The following is a 17,855-nucleotide window of genomic DNA, read 5'->3' on the forward strand; positions in this document are numbered from 1 at the left end:
GGTATCCAGGGAATTCCAGTGGAAGCTGTCTATGGACCCATGGTGGATATTTGGTTATGCATTGACCTGGCAATGATATAGTCAATGGTTCAAACACATTGGTCATAAGGGCAAACAGAATATCAGTGGTTCACACCCTACCCCAGTCATTCTGCAGCATTTCAAAGATTGCAAGTTTTAGAAACTCGAAGGGGCAGATCTTCTCTGTCCTCTAGAGTCACAGTGCCAGCCCTGTTCAGTCCTTTTGTATCCAAAATCCTAGGTGAGTCAGAGCTATTCCAAAGAGCTCCTGTCTTTTTTTTCTTTTTGCATGAATCTCTGGAGATCCAGTTATGAGACAGACATGAATAAACAGGGCGACCACTGTCCTTTCATGCCACTATAAAATTCCATAACTCAATGGTTTTCATACAGGTCATTTCCGACTCAGGGTGTATTGGTTACGATGAACCTCACTCACCGTGACTACCTGGATGGCGAGGGTGCTGTGCAAGGACTGCTTCTTCACTTGATTCACCCCACAAGGGAAAGCCCACAGCTTAGAAAAGAGCCCCTGTCAAAAAGTCAACATTCTCCTGCTATTTGATAATGCCCAGGACATCTTTCTCACATCAATAATGTAGGTACCTCTCTCTGAATACAAGAACTGGATCCAGTCTGTGGATCAAGTGCTACTACCACTTTGAAGGTATGCGGGGCTACCTAAGGACTGTGTTTCTTCATGCAATGACTACGACAGATGGATATGTGGTCACATTGCATTGTTTAAGAAAGAGTGCTCACGTTCTGCAGGAGATCCAGAAAATTGCAACTTCCTGGGTGGAGTTACAGGAAGGTGTACATCGGAAATTTAGGGTGGGAAGTTACTGAATTATGCAAATATTCTCCAAGCACTTGATATGATAAAAGACTGGGGAGGAGGGCAACCTCATTGCCACTGAATCAGTTCTGACTCGTGGTGACCCTTTGGGGCAGGCTGGAACAACCTCGTGTTCTGAGACTGTAACTTTCTGGAGAGTAGAAAGTCTCATCATTCTCTTGAACAGCTGCTGGAGGTTTCAAACTACTGCAGTTAGCAGCCCAACACATGACCACTGTGCTACCAGGGATCCATAATGAAAGAGATCCATGGGGAAATGGCCCAGTGGCAAGAATGCTGAGCCTCTCATTTGAGTTGGCCAATGTAGAACTGCACATGGTTAAGGAGGGGAACTGGCAGATCGGGACTCAGTGGATCAGGAAGAGGGAAAACTTGCTGAAGAAGAAAGAAATCATGAGGAAGAAGGAGAAGAACAGTTATTCATTAAAAAAATTCCAAGAGACAGGATTAACTGAAGGTTTTTCTAAACTTCAATCTGAAATTTAATATGGACCCCAAAGCTAATCACTTTACCAACGTCCATAGGCAGATTCTGGACACAGAGAGACAGAGATATTGTCATAAAATATATGAAGAAAAAAGCTAAGGACCGTACAGAGAAGTCTCGTGAGTTTTCTGACTAGAAATACCATTCCCATTCCCAGGGATAAACCAGGTGAGCCAGAACCTTCACAAGTAGAGTGATTCCCACAACTAACAAACTATCAATTTCCTCAAACTCTTCTTCATCAGCCTAGTAAAGTTTTCCGACATGTGTTATTTTATGTATGCATACTTACTAAGAGTCTGATTTGAGTCTATTGCATTGAGTTTGGGTTATGTGCCAAAAATATATCTGTTGATTATATATAATATTTTCAAACCCCAAAAGCAAATAAATATTGAGTTGATCAAGACACCGATAAAAAACTATAATATTAACAAAAAAATGTTAAAAAGCAAAGTGATTAAGGGCAGATGGTGCATAAAGATGAAGCAGGATTCAAGGAGATCACAGGCTGGTGGACACAAAGTCGAGTGGATCCAAGGTCAGTAGGAAGATGGCAGGGCATGGGTAGTTTTTCAGGTAGGTGGATTACATGGGCCCCCCTGGAGGCAGACACACGGCTCAGCAAACAAGAAGGCCAAGGACCAGAAAGAGGAGAAAGTCCAAGTGTCTGGCTGATAAAAAGGCTACCCTTGCCAGGAGGCATCATTAGTCTGTGACTTGATTGATAAGCTGGGCTCTACTCCCACACAGATGCAAGTAGACATAACATCTAACTACTACACCCACCCTCCATCATGACAACCCATCTATGCTTCCAGGAGGTGTCCCTCACCTGCCTGCCCTCCCTGGATCATTCATCTCTGCTTCAATGACAAAAATCTCACTTGAAATAAAATGAAGACATATAGCAGCAGGACCACTATTATCTCTAAGATTTTAGACAGATAATCAATCATCTTTCATCAAATGTAATAGATGTTTTCTGCAATCTATATATTTCTCCACTTGATAATAGAGAGACTTCTATTAATAAATGGAGGACAACATATTATACTACAGTCAGCCACAATAGCACAAGACCCATTGATTTTAGTTGACGCCCACTAAGTAAAGATGGCCAGTCTTGGTCTTATATGCTTGCTAAGTTAGAGGAGCAGTATAAAAGAGACGGCCCTCAAGCAGAAAGACTGACCCAGTGGCTGCAACAATGGGCTCCGGCACTGGAACAATTGTGAGGATGGCCCAGGACCAGGCCAGTGTTTCCTTCTGATGGGCATAAGGTTGCAATGAGTCAGAACTGATTTGATGGCACTTAACAACAATCTCCTTAGTAAAGGTGGAAAGTCTTCAAGTGAGGAGCACTGAGTAAGGACTCGGGAAGTCAACAGCTTGGATCTAAATCTCTGCTCTGCCACTAACCAGCTATGAGAGGTGATGTCAATTCTCTGGTGCCTGCTCTTCTGTACAATGGGATCACAATAGCATGTCATGAAGATTGCATAGATCCATGAATGATAAAATGTTTAGAACATTCTCGATGGGTTAGTCTGGTTGGTCTAGAGAAACAAAACCAGTGACGCTCATATATGTACAAGAAAGGCCTTTATATCAAGACATAATCGTATATACAGGGGACATCCCAGCCCATTCCAATTTAAGTCCCTGAGTCTCATGATAGCCAGAGCCCTCTTCACTGTCATGTAGTAGCAAGTCAATGAAGCAGAAACATGAAGGGGGATACGGGAAGATCACAGGCTGGTGGGTGGAGCGGAGTGATCCCAAGGTTAGTGGAAACATGGAGACAGACACAGTCCCAGCAAGCAGGCAAGTGAATGGGCAGAGTGAGAGAGGAGGGGCCCCAGCAGCTCTCTTATAAAAAGGCCACACCTCCCAGGAGATATCACCAGACCACAACCTGATTGACAGGTTGGATTCTACCCCTACACATTTACACAGATGCAGGCTGATGTAACATCTAACGGCCACATCCTACTGACATGACTGCCCTCACTTCTTTCCTGCCGCGTGGTACACTGAGAAGATCATGAATTTCAAAACCAGGAAAACTTGATTTGTAGCTGGATCCCTCTACTACCCTTGTGGTCTCAGCCCAGTTATCCAACTCCTTCTGAGGGAGGTTACAACACTCATGAAGATGGTGTGTGACAGAGCTGTGTTCTGGTCCTTGTCCCGGGTCAATGGTCCTCATCTGCTTCCCTCCAGAGCTGGCAAAGCAAATCCCAACAGCAGCAGTCACAGCTGCAGGGCCTGGAGACTGTGCGCACTGGACAACCAGAGTGGGAAATGGGTACTGGCTGACGTGGGGGTTCAGACACTCGATAGCTGGAGAAAATCCCTTCCAAACCTCCTTTAAGGAGATGTAAATGACTCTCTTCTTCACCCTGTCCCTCACGGCCTATGCTCTAAGGTTCCCCTGCCACCATCTTCCTATGAAGAGACCCTTCTTTCTTGGAGGTGAGGATACCTTGTGCTGTCCAGAAGCCCATTCAGGACAAGCATGTCCTAAAGGCACTTGCCCTCCACAACGACCTTGACCCAAGCAGACAGCCACATCTTTCTCCATTAGAGCAGCTGGTGAGTTGGAACCACTGATCTCTCCATCTGCAGCGAAGCACTTAATCACCATGCCACCAGATGTGTGTGTGTGTGTGTGTGTGTGTGTGAGAGAGAGAGAGAGAGAGAGAGAGAGAGAGAGAGAGATAGCTTACTGGTTCTGTGTCTGTAGAGATCCTGACACAAAGCAAAGGTATCCCTCCAGAGAGCCACCTCCTGGAGCTTCACCCGAGACTGCATGGTGAGTCTAGGGTACGCTAAGTGGCCCCATGCTCTACTCCCATGGCTAATGAACTTTCCCGTGAATGTAAGCATGGCAGTGCTTCCCTCCAGCCCCACCCAGACCACCCAGCTTCAGGTCTTCATACTTCCACTGCCACATGTTGTCACTCAATGACTCAGTGTCTGATGGCGAATAAGAACATGCCCTGCCACCACGCATACTCCAAGGTCTTCGTGAGAGCCACGAACTTGCTTTCATCACTCACCCTGATGCTAGAAAGTGGTTGGTGTTGTCTTCCTGGCCAGGTCAGAGGGAAGTCTCCTAGGGAACTGAGTGCTGCCCCGTCAGCACAGAGAGATGTAGCCTGGACGAGCAGTTAAGGCAGACGGACCGATGAGCAGGCACAGAGCATAGGAGGTCTGATGATGATGGAGGACAAGATTCTCACAGACACAGCCCTGGGGATCTTTGGCCCAAGCCCTGATGCAATCCTCGCCACCCCCTCCCCCCAAATAAGAATCAAATCAGGGTGACACAGCGGTGGCCCATTTGGCAAGCGTTTGCTGTGGAGGAAGATAATTTGCTATATAAATAATTAAGTAGAGGTGTATTCCCATAGAATTAGTTCTCTGAGTGGTTTTTCTGAGTAATTGGGTGGTTCCAGGTCGCTGTGGGCTGTCAATGAGCAGAGACTCCGGACCATTTCAGCTCCTTAAGGCTGTGCAACTGATGGCATGGCTTCCCGGGGTCTTGCTAACGCCTTCTATTTGGGTCTGAATGCCAAGCAGCACTCAGCATCTGAAAACAGATGGTTTCAAGTGCCAAGGACACCACATGTTCAGTTACTTTCCACTCCAACTATCAGCTTTAGTGTTTACTCTTATTTTCAATGACGGAACCTTGGTGGCAAAGTAGTTGTGTGCTCACTAACAGATCGCTGCTGGAATCTACCAGCTACCAGTTAAGTGCTCACCAACAGATCTCTGCTGGAATCTACCATCTACTCCAGGAGCAAAAGATGCGGCAGTCTTCTCTGTCAGGATTTGTGATCTGGAAAACACCAGGGGGCAGTTCTGTTGTTATTATTGTATTGTTATTATTGTTATTGTTATTGTACAATGTCTAGTACTGGGTCATCACCACATTTGGTCTTACGTTTGAGTCCCTCCATGCAGACACCGTTATCAATCCATTCTGGGGGTGGGGGGCTTTCTCTTTTTGACCATGTCCTTCTCCAAGGCCTGGTCTCACCTGATAACACGTTCAAAGGACGTGAGATGAAGTCTCTCCAGCCTTGCCTCTAAAGAGCATCCTGGCTCGGCTTCTTCCAAGACACATTTGTTTACTCTATTGGCAGTCCATGGTACCTTCAACAGTCTTCACTGGCACTGAAATTCAAATGCATTGATTTTTCTTCTGTCTTCCTTATTCAAGGTCTCATGTTCACATGCATATGAGACCACTGAAAATACCATTGCTTGAATCAAGCACACCTTAGCTCTCAAAGTAGCCTCCTTGCTTATCAACACTTTAATGCGGTCTTGTGTGGCAGATTTATCAACTGCAGTGTGTCCTTTGATCTCTTGACTGTTGCTTCCATGCACGTTGGTTCTGGATCCAACCAAGATGAAATCCTTGACAACTTTCATCCTTTCTCTGCTTATTATGATGTAGCCTATTGGTCCAGTTGTGAAGATGTTTTCTCTCTACTTTGAGATGTAATCCGTACAGAAGGCTGCCATCCTTGATCTTCATCAGCAAGTGCTTCAAGTGCTCATGCTTAGAAAGCCAGGTTCCTCTCTGTCCTCTTTGGTCTCTGCGGGTTCCCATTGACTCACTGGCAATATGACGCTTTTTGTTTGCTTTTAGTTTTTCCCTCCCTGGGATTTCAAAGTTCCCAACCAGTCATGCATGGAAGACGCTGAGTTTCTCTTTTCCTTCCTGAATTTCTTTTTTCCTATTCCTCCTCCTGAAAAACGGAATGAAAAATATCCCATTCACCTGCCTCTTCAAGCTGAGTTAAAGACATAATTCAGCGGCAGGCTGAGTATGTTACAATTGTAATAAGAGATTGTCCCAGAAAAATCCATATTGGCACATTTTGTGTTCTTTTTTCTATTTTATTTCCAGTTGATATGCAATGAGCAGGGGTCCTGATAACTTAGCGGTTACTCATTGGGCCACTAGCCACAAGGTCAGCAGTCCAAAAGCTCCAGCTACTCCACAAGAGAAAGCCAAGGCTCTTCAACTCCCATAAACTATTACGATCTTGGAAACCCGCCAAAGCAGTTTCACCCTGTTGTCCTAGAGCATCGGAATTGACTGGGTGGCAATGAGCTGGGTTTTATAAGCAATGGGACCTTGAGAATGATCCTCAGTAGGGACCTTCCTGCTTGCCCCACCCCAGAGCAAAGAAATCTTCTTAATGGCAATGTGCCCCCAACTTGTCCCCAGTGCCTGAGACGTAAAGTCGTGTACTGTATTCTCAGAGCCTTCCTCCTCATTCAGCAAAAATCAATCCTCAGAGAAGGACTTAATGGAGCCTAGCCTACGCCCAACTTCACGTCCCAGCCATGAGGCGTTCCAGAGTGCTGCTGTGTATTAGTCCGGGTAGACTAGAGTAACAAATTCATAGACACTCATATGTATATATGAGTGAACTTGATATGAAAGGGTAATTGTATATTCAGAAAACATCCCAGCCCAGTCCAGATGAATTCCATAAGTACAATATTAGCCCACATGTCCAGTACCAGTCTGTAAATTCCTCTTCAGACTCACACAGCACTTGCAATGATGCTGAGTGCAGGAATATCACAGGACAGTGGGTGCAAAGTCTTGTGAATCCGGCGGTGGTAGAAGCATCTCAGCAGTGGCGTGGGTCTCCATGTGACTCCTCCAGCTCCAGGGCTCTGGTTCCATCAGCATAGCTCCATGTGTCTTGTCAGTAAGAAAAACTGGTCTCCAGTGAGTTGTTTGTCTCCTTTGCACCTCCAAATGAGGTCATCAAGCTGCACCCCTTCACAAGTTGACAGATTACATAACTGTCACAACTGGACTTCACAGAGTTGTTGGAAGCAGCTGCTGAGATTGAATTCCACAATTACCTCCACGCTCCATTCTAGATCTCCTGTCTCTCTCCAGGTGTGGGGAACGAGGTGCTCAAACTTGTCTGGAATAGTTCAAGCTCCTCTGAATGTGTTTGTTGAAACATTTGGTGTCACTAAATCCTCCATGCCCTCTCCGTTCCTCCTAGCACAGCTTCTGAGAGTCCTAGAAGACCTTGGGGCTCCTTTCCTCACTGGGACCCACAGAATTTAATACAGAACCTTTCAGAAAAGGGTGACTTAACAGGCGAACCAGCAAACCACATGTAGAAAGGAGCAGGCATGTGCAATGCTGTCTGATGCGGGTCCATATGACCTTGTCACTGACTGGTCAGGATGTTCGCTGTCTCCACCAAGCCACAGTCAGACTTGCATCTCAGATCTAAGTCTGTGCTACTTCTCCACAGCAGGGCTCTGAGTCTGACCTGTGATTTCTACACTCACACAAGGAGGATGCCTTCAGCAGCCCAGGTTTGGGTCCCGGCAGGAAGAATGCAACTCTTCCCAGCAAGGAAACACAGACACATTCTCTGGAGGCAGAGGAACATAGTCAGGAAAGGATGTGTTTTCTGACATCATCAGTTTATTGAAAATAAATGACAAAAACACAATCGTGAGTGGTTTGGAAGTAACATCTACAGCATTTGTAAAAGAAAATTCTCTAAAAGATACACAGCCTCAGAGGCTAAATGCTTATTTAGTTTAAACTCAGTTCCCCATGCTTCCCAAACAACCATCTGGAGGAAGTGGACTAAATGAGTCTGTAATGTAGCAAGTCTGAAGGCGTGTTGGCGTCTTCGATGACAGCCCAGCTGACAAAGCCTTTGAAGCCACATGTCCCTGGTTTGCTGATGGGCCAATACCCAGATTGTGCGGAATGGGGCAATGGGGAGGGCAGTGCTGCTTAAGCCCTGGAGCCCTACTGGTACCGGAAGGGAAGCCTGTTTCCTGGAGCCCCTCTCTTGGCAGTGGATGGAATGTGGGCCTGCGCATGCCACCTCCCAGCCAGGCTGTACGGACTTCCACATGAGTCAACCACCTCTGTTCTCCCAGGAGCAGCTGCAACAGTCTCTGAAGCCACTCAACATCTAAGCATGCTGGGCTGATGGCGTGGGGTGGGTTAGAGCCCTGAGTTCAAGGACAGGCAAGAGAGACAATTCCGAGAAGATTTCAGTGGACTGTGGGCGCTTGTGTTAGTCTGGGTACTTTAAAGAAACAAATCCACAGAAACTCATGTATAAGAGAGAGTTTTATATAAGGTTAAGTGCGCATCAAGAAAACATCCCAACCCAGTGCTGCCCCAGTCCACAAGTCCAACATTAACCCACCAACCCATATGTCCAACACCAATCCACAAAGTCCTCCTCCATCTCACAAAACATACAATGATGCAGGCTGCAGGAGGAAAGCTAAGTCAGTGAATGTGTAAACATTGAAGCGCTGGCAGGGGTCTCCACACGGGTGCTCCAGCACCCAGGGCTGCATCAGGGTAGGTCTATGTGGCTTCTCCTCAAGGATGTCTTGCAGGAAGTGAACCTTGCCAACTGAAGCAGGGAACTGGCTAAGGCAGCTGCACCCTGGTCGGACCATCACAATGCAAGAGACCCGAGAACTAGAGAGGCAAGGTTCACCAAGTCATTTATCCCTCCACCCTTCAATTAACTCCACATGTGTTCATCAGCCAGTTTGACACAATAAATTAACTACCTCAGTGGTGAAGGGTTTATGGGACCATCCTCTCTTGGGGCCAGTTGGAAGATCAAGGAGAGAAGCCACTGAGTTGGTAAGCATCCATCCACCTGCCCTATCCTGGTTTGGACTTAACCAGTGGCTAGAATTCACACTCCCATCATCTCATCTGCGTCTACCAATACGTGCATGTATTACAGTTTGCCCCATAGCAACCTGCAGTGGTACAAGCATTGTAGGATGGTCGGTCACCTTTGTATGGGGCTGAGTGGGGCTCTGCACATTGGGGCTGTCCTTGCTCTCATTCTGTAGTGGGGGGTCAGGGGCTCTCAGTCTGAGCGGCGGTGAGGTGGCTAGCCCAGGTTGGAGGGGAAGAATGCTTGCCCAAACAGAGGAAGATGATGGGGGAGGGAAGGGGACCTGAAGACAAAGAGGCAGGCTTGAACTAAACTGAAGCAAGGTGGGTTCCTTCCATGATGGCAGTGGACTAGGTGTCCTTTCGAAGGGTCCTGAAGAAGCCAGCATAAGGACAGGAGAAGCGCCCATCATCACCGAAGACCCTGCTGGTTAAGGACATCAGAACATGCTTCACAGAAATTGTGCAAAGGGGTCCAAGGCACCTTCTATAGTAACTGAACACAGGTGAGTGTAGAAGGAAAGCCACGCAATGCTTCGTGAAGTTCAGGTTGAAGTCTGTGCAAAGAGAGAGCCACAATGAAGGAGCCCTAGAGAGTGTCTGAGGAGCCCAGGAAGTGCAATAGTTAAGGGTCTCGGCTGCTAACTGATAGAAGAGTGGTTGGAAGCCAGCCAGGGGTGCTGACATGGTGATCGGATCCAATAGAGATTATTGTTGTCATTGTCACTCGATGCGCTTAAACGGATTCAGATTCTCCGCAATCCACGTACCACAGAGAAGGACTTCCTCAAACACTGCAGACCTGTGCCTTCCACACAGTTGTTACATTGTTGCAACTGCTAGGTCAACCCATCGCCTCCATCACTGACCCTCTGCTTACCAGGGATGGTTTCCCTTGCCAGCTACTAGTCCCTCCTCATAACGTCCTTAAAGAGTGTTGAGAGGAAACATCCTCGTTTCTAAGGAGCATTGTGGATGTGCTTCCTCCAAGACACAGGTGTTAGCTCTTCTGGTAGCCCCTGGGACTTGCTACATTCTTGCCTATACCAAAATTGAAACCCATCGATTATTTTAGCTTCAAAGATTTGTATTCAACATGGCTTCAAGGATTCTATAGCAATACTTCCTGACCCACCCTCTTATACGTATGTATCCATATGAAGAGCTCTGCTGGGACAATGGATAAGTTCCTACTACTCACAGGTGATTTAAAGCCACCAGCAGAGCTCCACAGAAAGAAACATGATTTGCTCTCATAACGATCCAGGCCCAGGGAAGCTTGTGAGACAGATCTATTCTGAGATAGAAGCTACTCGACAACACCCAACACAAATGTGAGCATAGATACTGCGGTTGTTAGAAGCTTCGACTCGGTACCAACTTCTAGTGACCCCAGGTATGAGAGTAAGTGCAAACAAAAGCATTTCTATAAACCATAGAAATCTACCGTAAGCAAGAATATCAAAATGAGAAGCTATTGTTTCTCAGCATACTATCCATCTATGTCTGTATCATTCTGAAGGTGGGGTTGTCATCTCTCTACAAGCTGCTTTCAATTCCTATCGTCTTCCTGAAGCATTGTCCGGCTGTGGCATGCACACGCGGTCATTGACAACACCGAGGCTTGGGTTAGACTGACCTTCGTCCTCACAGTGCCATCCGTGCTCCTTAACACTTTAAATAGGTCTTGGGCAGCCAGTGTGCCCAGTGCGATACGTTGCTTGTTTTCTTGACTGCTACTTCCTTCCGTTGATTGTTGATGCAAGTAAAAGCCATCCTTGGTGATTTCCATCTTTTCTCCATTTAGGATCATGGTTTCTATTGGTTCTGCTGTGAGGGTTTCTGTTTTCTTTGTAATGAGCTGTAATCCATCCTGCAGGCTGTCATCTTTGATCTTTATCGGCAAGCGCCTCAGGTCCTCCTCACTTTCAGTGAGCAAAGTTGTGTGAACTAATATAGGGGGAGGGAAGCCTATGGGACACTGTGTTGTCACATGGGATCGACACGAGTCAAACCCGACTGCATGAAATGAGCAGGGGATGCCTGGAGAATATTCACAAGTCACCTGAGAAGGTATGAGGATTTTCAGGAAGGATAAAACCAGCGAGGGACTGGAACACAGTGGGCAGACATGAACGCTTCTAAGCAAAAAAGACTCCGTTTTCGACAGAAAAATGTGGTGTCAGAAACAAGGCATGCTCGAACATCAACCAGGGAAGATTTCAAAGCAACTCTAAGAGGGTGATGTGCACAACTTGTCCGCAAGCCAAAAGCTTGTCACAAATCCAGCAACAATCTTGAATCTACCTACTAACGTGCAATAAAGAGAAAAACTAATTTTCCCACAGCTGCTTAAGCCCCTGAATATATTTCACAGGATTTAGCCATAGCAGATTACTGGATGCTGGTAGATCATTTCATGGAATTACTTCATTGACAAGATGATTTTGTCTTTCTTTGTGCGGGTTCTTTTTTCCACTGTAAATCACCAAAGCAGCGGCCAATTTCCCTCTCTGAGTTGTCATTAGTCTGGAGGTTTGTGTCCTTAGAAAATCTGTCCTTCCAGGTCTTTCTGAGCCCTTTGGGGAGTGTCCTTCCTGAAGGGTCATTTGTCACGGAAGACTTTCTGCACCACATGAAACTTCAGTAATGAGGAGTGAAGGGCAAGTGGGGGAGATCCAGTGGGGACCGGGGTCATGAACACAACACCTGCTTTGCTTAAGTTGGCAGGCTTTGGTGGCCCCATGTTGGTTCCAGGCGCTCCGGCTGGACAATGCCCAATGACCAAATTTAGCAAGAGCAGCACCAACTGAGGAGCCAGGCATCAGTTCCACTGCTTGCCCTTCACAACTAAGCCTCAGACAAGGCAAAGTTTAAGTGTGTTTGCTTGAGTGATGAACCTTTACCAGATACCAAAATAAAAACATGTCTGGCTTGTAACATGTGTGTGTATAGGTCATCATATGTATAAACTGGCATAAGTCCACAATCATGGCCACTATTCTTTGTGATAAGAATATTAGTGTCTGCAGGGCGAACGCTCCTATTCTCTGATGGGTCAGCAAAGCTAACGAAGGAAGTGCTCTGCTTCTGGTTTTCTTTTATTTTTTTAATTCTACTTGTATATAGGTGGAACCCTGGTGGTGTAGTGGTTATGAGTTGGGCTACTAACTGCAAGGTGAGCAGTTCAAAACCACCAGCTCCTCCAAGGAAGAAAGACTGGGTTTCCTACTCCCATAAAAAGTTATATGAATATGGGTGAAGGGAGACAATGTATGATATAGGATACAAAATAACAATAATAATATATAATTGATCAAGAATTCATGAGAGTGGGAGGGGAAAGGAGAGGGGGGGGGAGAAGAGGAGCTGTTACCAAGGGCTCAAGTAGAAGGATAATGTTTTGGAAATTATGATGGCAACATATGCACAAGTGTGCTTAATGCAATTGAATGATGAATGATTATAAGATCTGTAATAACCCCCCAATAAAATGATTAATAAAATGTTTTCATTAAATTAAAGTTTTTTAAATGAACATAAAAAGTTAGTCTCAGAAATCCACAGGGCCACTTCTACTCTGTCCTATAGGGTCACTGTGATTCTTAATCAACTCGATGGCAGTGAGTATGATTGCTTGTTTTTGGTTAGTTTTTCTGTACCTGAGACTGTTTCACTAAAATATAGATAGACAGATTCAGGAAAATATGTGCTTTCTTTATGGATGGAAATTCTTTCTCGGTATGTTGAGAAAAGGAGCAGAGATTAAAACACTTTGCTGTTGATGGGAAGGTCAGCAATTCCAGTCTACCGGCTGCTTTGTGCGAGAATGGTGTGGCAGTCACTTTCCATGATGTACAGCATTGGAAACTCACTGGGACAAACTCTCTTTGCCCTGTAGGGACATGATGTGTCAGAATAGCCTTGCTAACAGTAGATTTGGGGAATGTGAAGGAAAGGCATCTCTGGGTGCTGCAAATGGTTACAAGTTGGTTACTAACAAAAATGCTGACACCTTGAGCCCACCCAGGCGTGCCTTGGGAGAAAGGTCTCATGATCTCCTTCCAAAGGCCATAGCCATTGAAACCCCTACAGAGCACAGCTGTATTGTGGAACGTGTGGGGTTACCATGAGTTGGAATGGACTCAGCAACAATGGACTTGAGGTGTGTTTTAAAGTTGAGGAACATGGTGTGCTAAGTTGGGGGTGGGAGAGCTGAACTCAAGAGCACTTGGTTGTGCACAAAACTGTGCACCCACAAAAGGAATGATGATGTTGGAAGCTCCAGAGTGAAGGAAGATGGAGGAGGAGTTTAGCCTCTCAATTCAGATGCAGCTTGAGGACCTCAATTGGAGGCACTCAGGAGATCAATCGCTCGCTGGAAGTGTGACACATGCTCACTTCCTGTGAGAAATTCTCTGACAAACCGCATGGAGACAGGCTGATGGCAGCTAGTGCCTCAAAACTTTAGGAGCCACATGAGACCCATGCCGGGGCTGAAATGTTTACAATGCCACTGGATCCACAAGACTTTCCATCCACTGGGCTGTGATCTTTCTGCATTCGGCGTCATTGCATGGTTGCATGAGTCTAAAGAGGAATGTATGGACTGGTATATATATATGGGGTAGTATCGAACTTATGGACTTGATCTGGACTGGGCTGGGATGTTTCCTCAATATACAAGCACTCTTTTATATAAAAACTCTCTATTATATACGTAAGTATCTATGAATTTGTTTCTCTAGTCCACCCAGATTACCACAGGTGATATCCACTACATGGAGATAATTATGCCTCTGGCCACCTCCAAACTGACTGGCTGGTTCTCGTGGGTGATTTCTATGTGATTAGAATCACACTAGTACCATGTGAAATGTGCACGTGATGACCAATTAATTTTCTCTTTTGCTTATGCCACTTGTGGGTGAATCATTCATACAAAAAATAGAAAGGTCATTATTTAAGATCTGGATGGAATTCTAAGAAGTCCCTCCGGATTCCGATCACTGGCAGCACATCTTGGTTCATCTCCTTCCCTTGAGCGTGGATGAGACGTGGATGTGAAGGTTCAGCTTTCCCAGCATGAGTGGTGATGTTGGTGGTGGTCAAGTGGCCCCAGACTTGGGGCAATCCCAAGAACAAAATAAAATGGTGCTCAGTCCTGCCCCATCTGCATGGTTACTTATGGTTTGCACTGTTGTAATCCACAGGATTTTTACTGACTGATAGTTCAGAAGTTGATCACCAAGCCTTTCTTTCTTTCTAGTCCATCTTAGTCTGGAAGTGCCATTGAAACCTGTTCAACATCCCAGCAACACACAAGCCTCTACTAGCAGAGGGTCCTCAGCCAAGGTGCCCGTTGGGTCTGTGTCCCTGTCTGAGGCTCAGGGTCCTCTTCTAAGCTCACTGTGTGGGGCAGACTCCACGCCCTGCATCTGCAAAGCTCACAGAGACTTGGTCTTTAAGATGAGCTAGAGCCCAGCCTGCTAACCTCCTCTTTCTCAGACTGTAAATCCAGAGTTCATGTGACCAGCACAGGTGGCCCAAAAGATCCTCCTTTAGTTTGGCTCATGGCCAAATGATTAGAGGCCCTAATTAGATGTTTGCCATATTTTGTTGTTGCTGGGTGCTATCCAACTCATAGCCGCCCTGTGGACACCAGAATGAAACACCACTTGGTCTGACACTGTCCTTACAATTGTTATGTTTGGGTCCCATGTTGGACTCATTTTGCTGATCCATTTTATTAAGAACCATCTTTGCCATACACATTAACTTAATTATAGAAAGGAGCCCTGCTAGTAGGTCGGTGAAATGTTGCGCTAACTACAAAGTCAACAGTTCAAATCCAATAGTTATCCCATGAGGGGAAATATGTGGCAGTCTGCTTCTGTAAAAATTCACAGTCTCAGAAATCCTCTTGGGTAATTCTGCTCTGTTATGTGGGACCAATATCAGTTGGAATCACCTGAGCAGCAGCATGTTTCATCACGGGAGAGAGGAGGCAGTCGTGCTTCAATTGCAGTATTCTTGCCTTCCATTCAGGAAACTCAGGTTTGATTTTTTTTCCCCAATGCATCTCATTTGCAGCTGGACATGCCCTTACAGAATGGTCTCGGGGAGGAGACTAGCCAGTCAGGGTGCAGCGTAGCAAAAATGAAACATACAACTTTCCTCTAGTTCCTAAATACTCCCCCACCACACATACACACACACACACACTATCATGATCCCAATTCTACCTTACAAATCCAGCTAGACCAGAGGATTCACACTGGAACAGATTTGAACTGGAAACACAGGGAATCCAGGGCGAATGATCCCGGAAGGTAGGGTAGAAAGGGGGAACTGATTACAAGGATCTACATATAACCTCCTCCCTGGGGGATGGACAACAGGAAAGTGGGCAAAAGGAGACATTGGACAGTGTAAGATATGACAAAATAATAATCATTTATAAATTATCAAGGGTTCAAGATGGAGGGGGACCGGAGAGGGAGGGCACAAAAGCAGGAGCTGACACTAAGGGCTCAAGTAGAAAGCAATTTTTTTTCATGCTTGTATGTTTCATTGTTGCTACACTGCCCCCTGACCGGCTCGTCTCCTCCCTGAGACCCTTCTGTAAGGGGATGCCCAGTTGCCCCACAGATGGCCTTTGGGTTCCCACTCCGCACTCCCCTTTATTCACAATGATGTGATTTTTGTACCTTGATGCTTGATACCTGATCCTTTCAACGCCTCATGATCACACAGGCTGGTGTGCTTCTTCTATGTGGTCTTTGATGCTTCTGTACTAGAAAAAAGCAAATGTTTTGAGAATGATGATGGCAACAAATGTACAAATGTGCTTTATGCAATGGATGCATGTATGGGTTGTGATAAGAGTTGTACAAGCCCCCAATAAAATGATTAAATTAAAAAACAAAACCAACAAAAACAAAAATATAAAGAAAAGTGAGCCCATCAGTTTCAGCTTCTCCAATGAAAGGGGCACTACCCCCACCCCCCAAGCCAATATATGCCAATAAAACTGTGGTGGTGGGGAGAAAGAAAGAAAGAAGAGAGAGAGAAAAGATCAATAGCAGTTGGCGGTTTCCAACCTACATAATACCAGATGCAGACCACAGTTATAAAAAAATGTCCAAATACCCTGCCGTGAATAAATACTTAAGCCTAGTATCAAATGAATCAACGCTGTAGTAAATGGATAACATAATCAACTGATTAAATTATAGATGAGTCCAGAATATTGTGTCACTGAAAGACTTGTTTCTTCTATTTACCTGCTTTAATTTTTTCAATGCTCTTTCAAATTCACCTTTTTTAGCGCAAACCCTCACAGAATGTTTGTCATTTCCAGTCCAGCAGGTTTCATCTTTCGGTTCACCGTGTGCATCATTGTATGAAAACATTTTTGAAGTGCTCTGCTCTCCCCACGTTGGGTTTCTCCCCTCATTACAGTTTCAGATCAGCAGAAAACACACCAGCTGTGAAATTAGCCAGCACACCTGCACGTTAGCACATGGTGTGGAGACGACCCAGGACAGCATTCCCAAACCCTCCGTCTTCTTCACCCACGCTCCCGGTAGGTGCCTTGTTTTCCTGAGTCTACACTTGTGATTGAAATGTCCATAATTACCTCAGCACAAATGTGAGTTGGTTTGGAAAGTTTCAGCAAAACCTACTCATGTGTGCTGCTCTTGTGAAAGACTGCAAGAGGCCGGGCCTCTGAAAATGCAGAAACTGCGCACATTAACTCAGAAGACCCCGACGTGGGACTCCAAAATGGGGAGTAGACCCAGCCGATAACCTGCGCTTTAGAACGCACCCGAAACGCACTGGCATTGCACCTTCAGTAAAATCTTTCACCAAACTACCTCAAGCTAAGGATGTGTAAGTATAGCTTTCCATTATTCTCTTCTAGGCGGATAAGGCGACAGTTGGAGAGCTCTCAAAGTTTTCAGGGGGGGCCTGATAGAGAAGAGATTGTTCTCTCAAGTAGTAGGTTACAAATGAAACCTGAAATTGTCAAAGTTCATGTTTACAAAAAAGTCTCATTGATGGGTAAAGGTCGATTTATACCTAAGAGTGGACCGGGCAGTGTTTGGTTGTGTTGTACAGAGAGTCACTATGTGTCAGAGCCGATTCGATGTCACCTAACAACATCAGAGAAAGATAAGCCTCCTTAAGAACATATATGTTGTGCTCGTTTTGGCAGCACATAGACTAAAATTGGAAAGATACAGAGATTAGCATGGCCCTTGCGCAAGGATGACACGCAAATCCGTGAAGTGTTCCATATTAAATATATATATATATCTTCTACTTAGTGGCTTGCTAGGGTTGAGAGAGCAGGGGAACGGTCAACTTCTCTCATTTGTTGTCTTTCACTAGAAGACCAGGGATATTCCTCATTTCCCTTACTATTTTCTCAACTTTCATCACCTCCTCCATGTTTAGAAGTAGATGATTTTTCTGTTCTGTCACTGTGGTGTCTATATTTTGCATTTCCCTGAAATCCCTCCCAGAACATATGCCTCTGGACCCATTTCCCTTCATTTCACCACCGACACCCAACAGAAAAATGTCACTGGTTTTCAAATCTACTTCCGAAATTCTGCTCTGCATTTAACTCCTTGTTGATATTTGAAGTGTCCTCTTCGTTTCACTAATGGGCTCCTGCTTGTCTCTGGGGCATACACAGAGGATTCATCAAGTCACTCCATTTCTCATGACCTTCCTTGAAAGTGTGT

General features: G+C 45.5%; 1 non-coding gene across 1 annotated transcript; it reads left to right on the forward strand.

Annotated features, from left to right (window-relative positions):
* Positions 1–17,304: 17,304 nt before the first annotated feature.
* LOC142441976 (U6 spliceosomal RNA) lies at positions 17,305–17,408 on the forward strand. Its single transcript, XR_012783249.1, has one exon. It is a non-coding gene; the product is annotated as a U6 spliceosomal RNA (small nuclear RNA).
* Positions 17,409–17,855: the final 447 nt, after the last annotated feature.

This window comes from Tenrec ecaudatus, chromosome 2, assembly GCF_050624435.1.
Source record: "Tenrec ecaudatus isolate mTenEca1 chromosome 2, mTenEca1.hap1, whole genome shotgun sequence".
In the NCBI taxonomy this organism is placed as follows: Eukaryota; Metazoa; Chordata; class Mammalia; order Afrosoricida; family Tenrecidae; genus Tenrec; species Tenrec ecaudatus.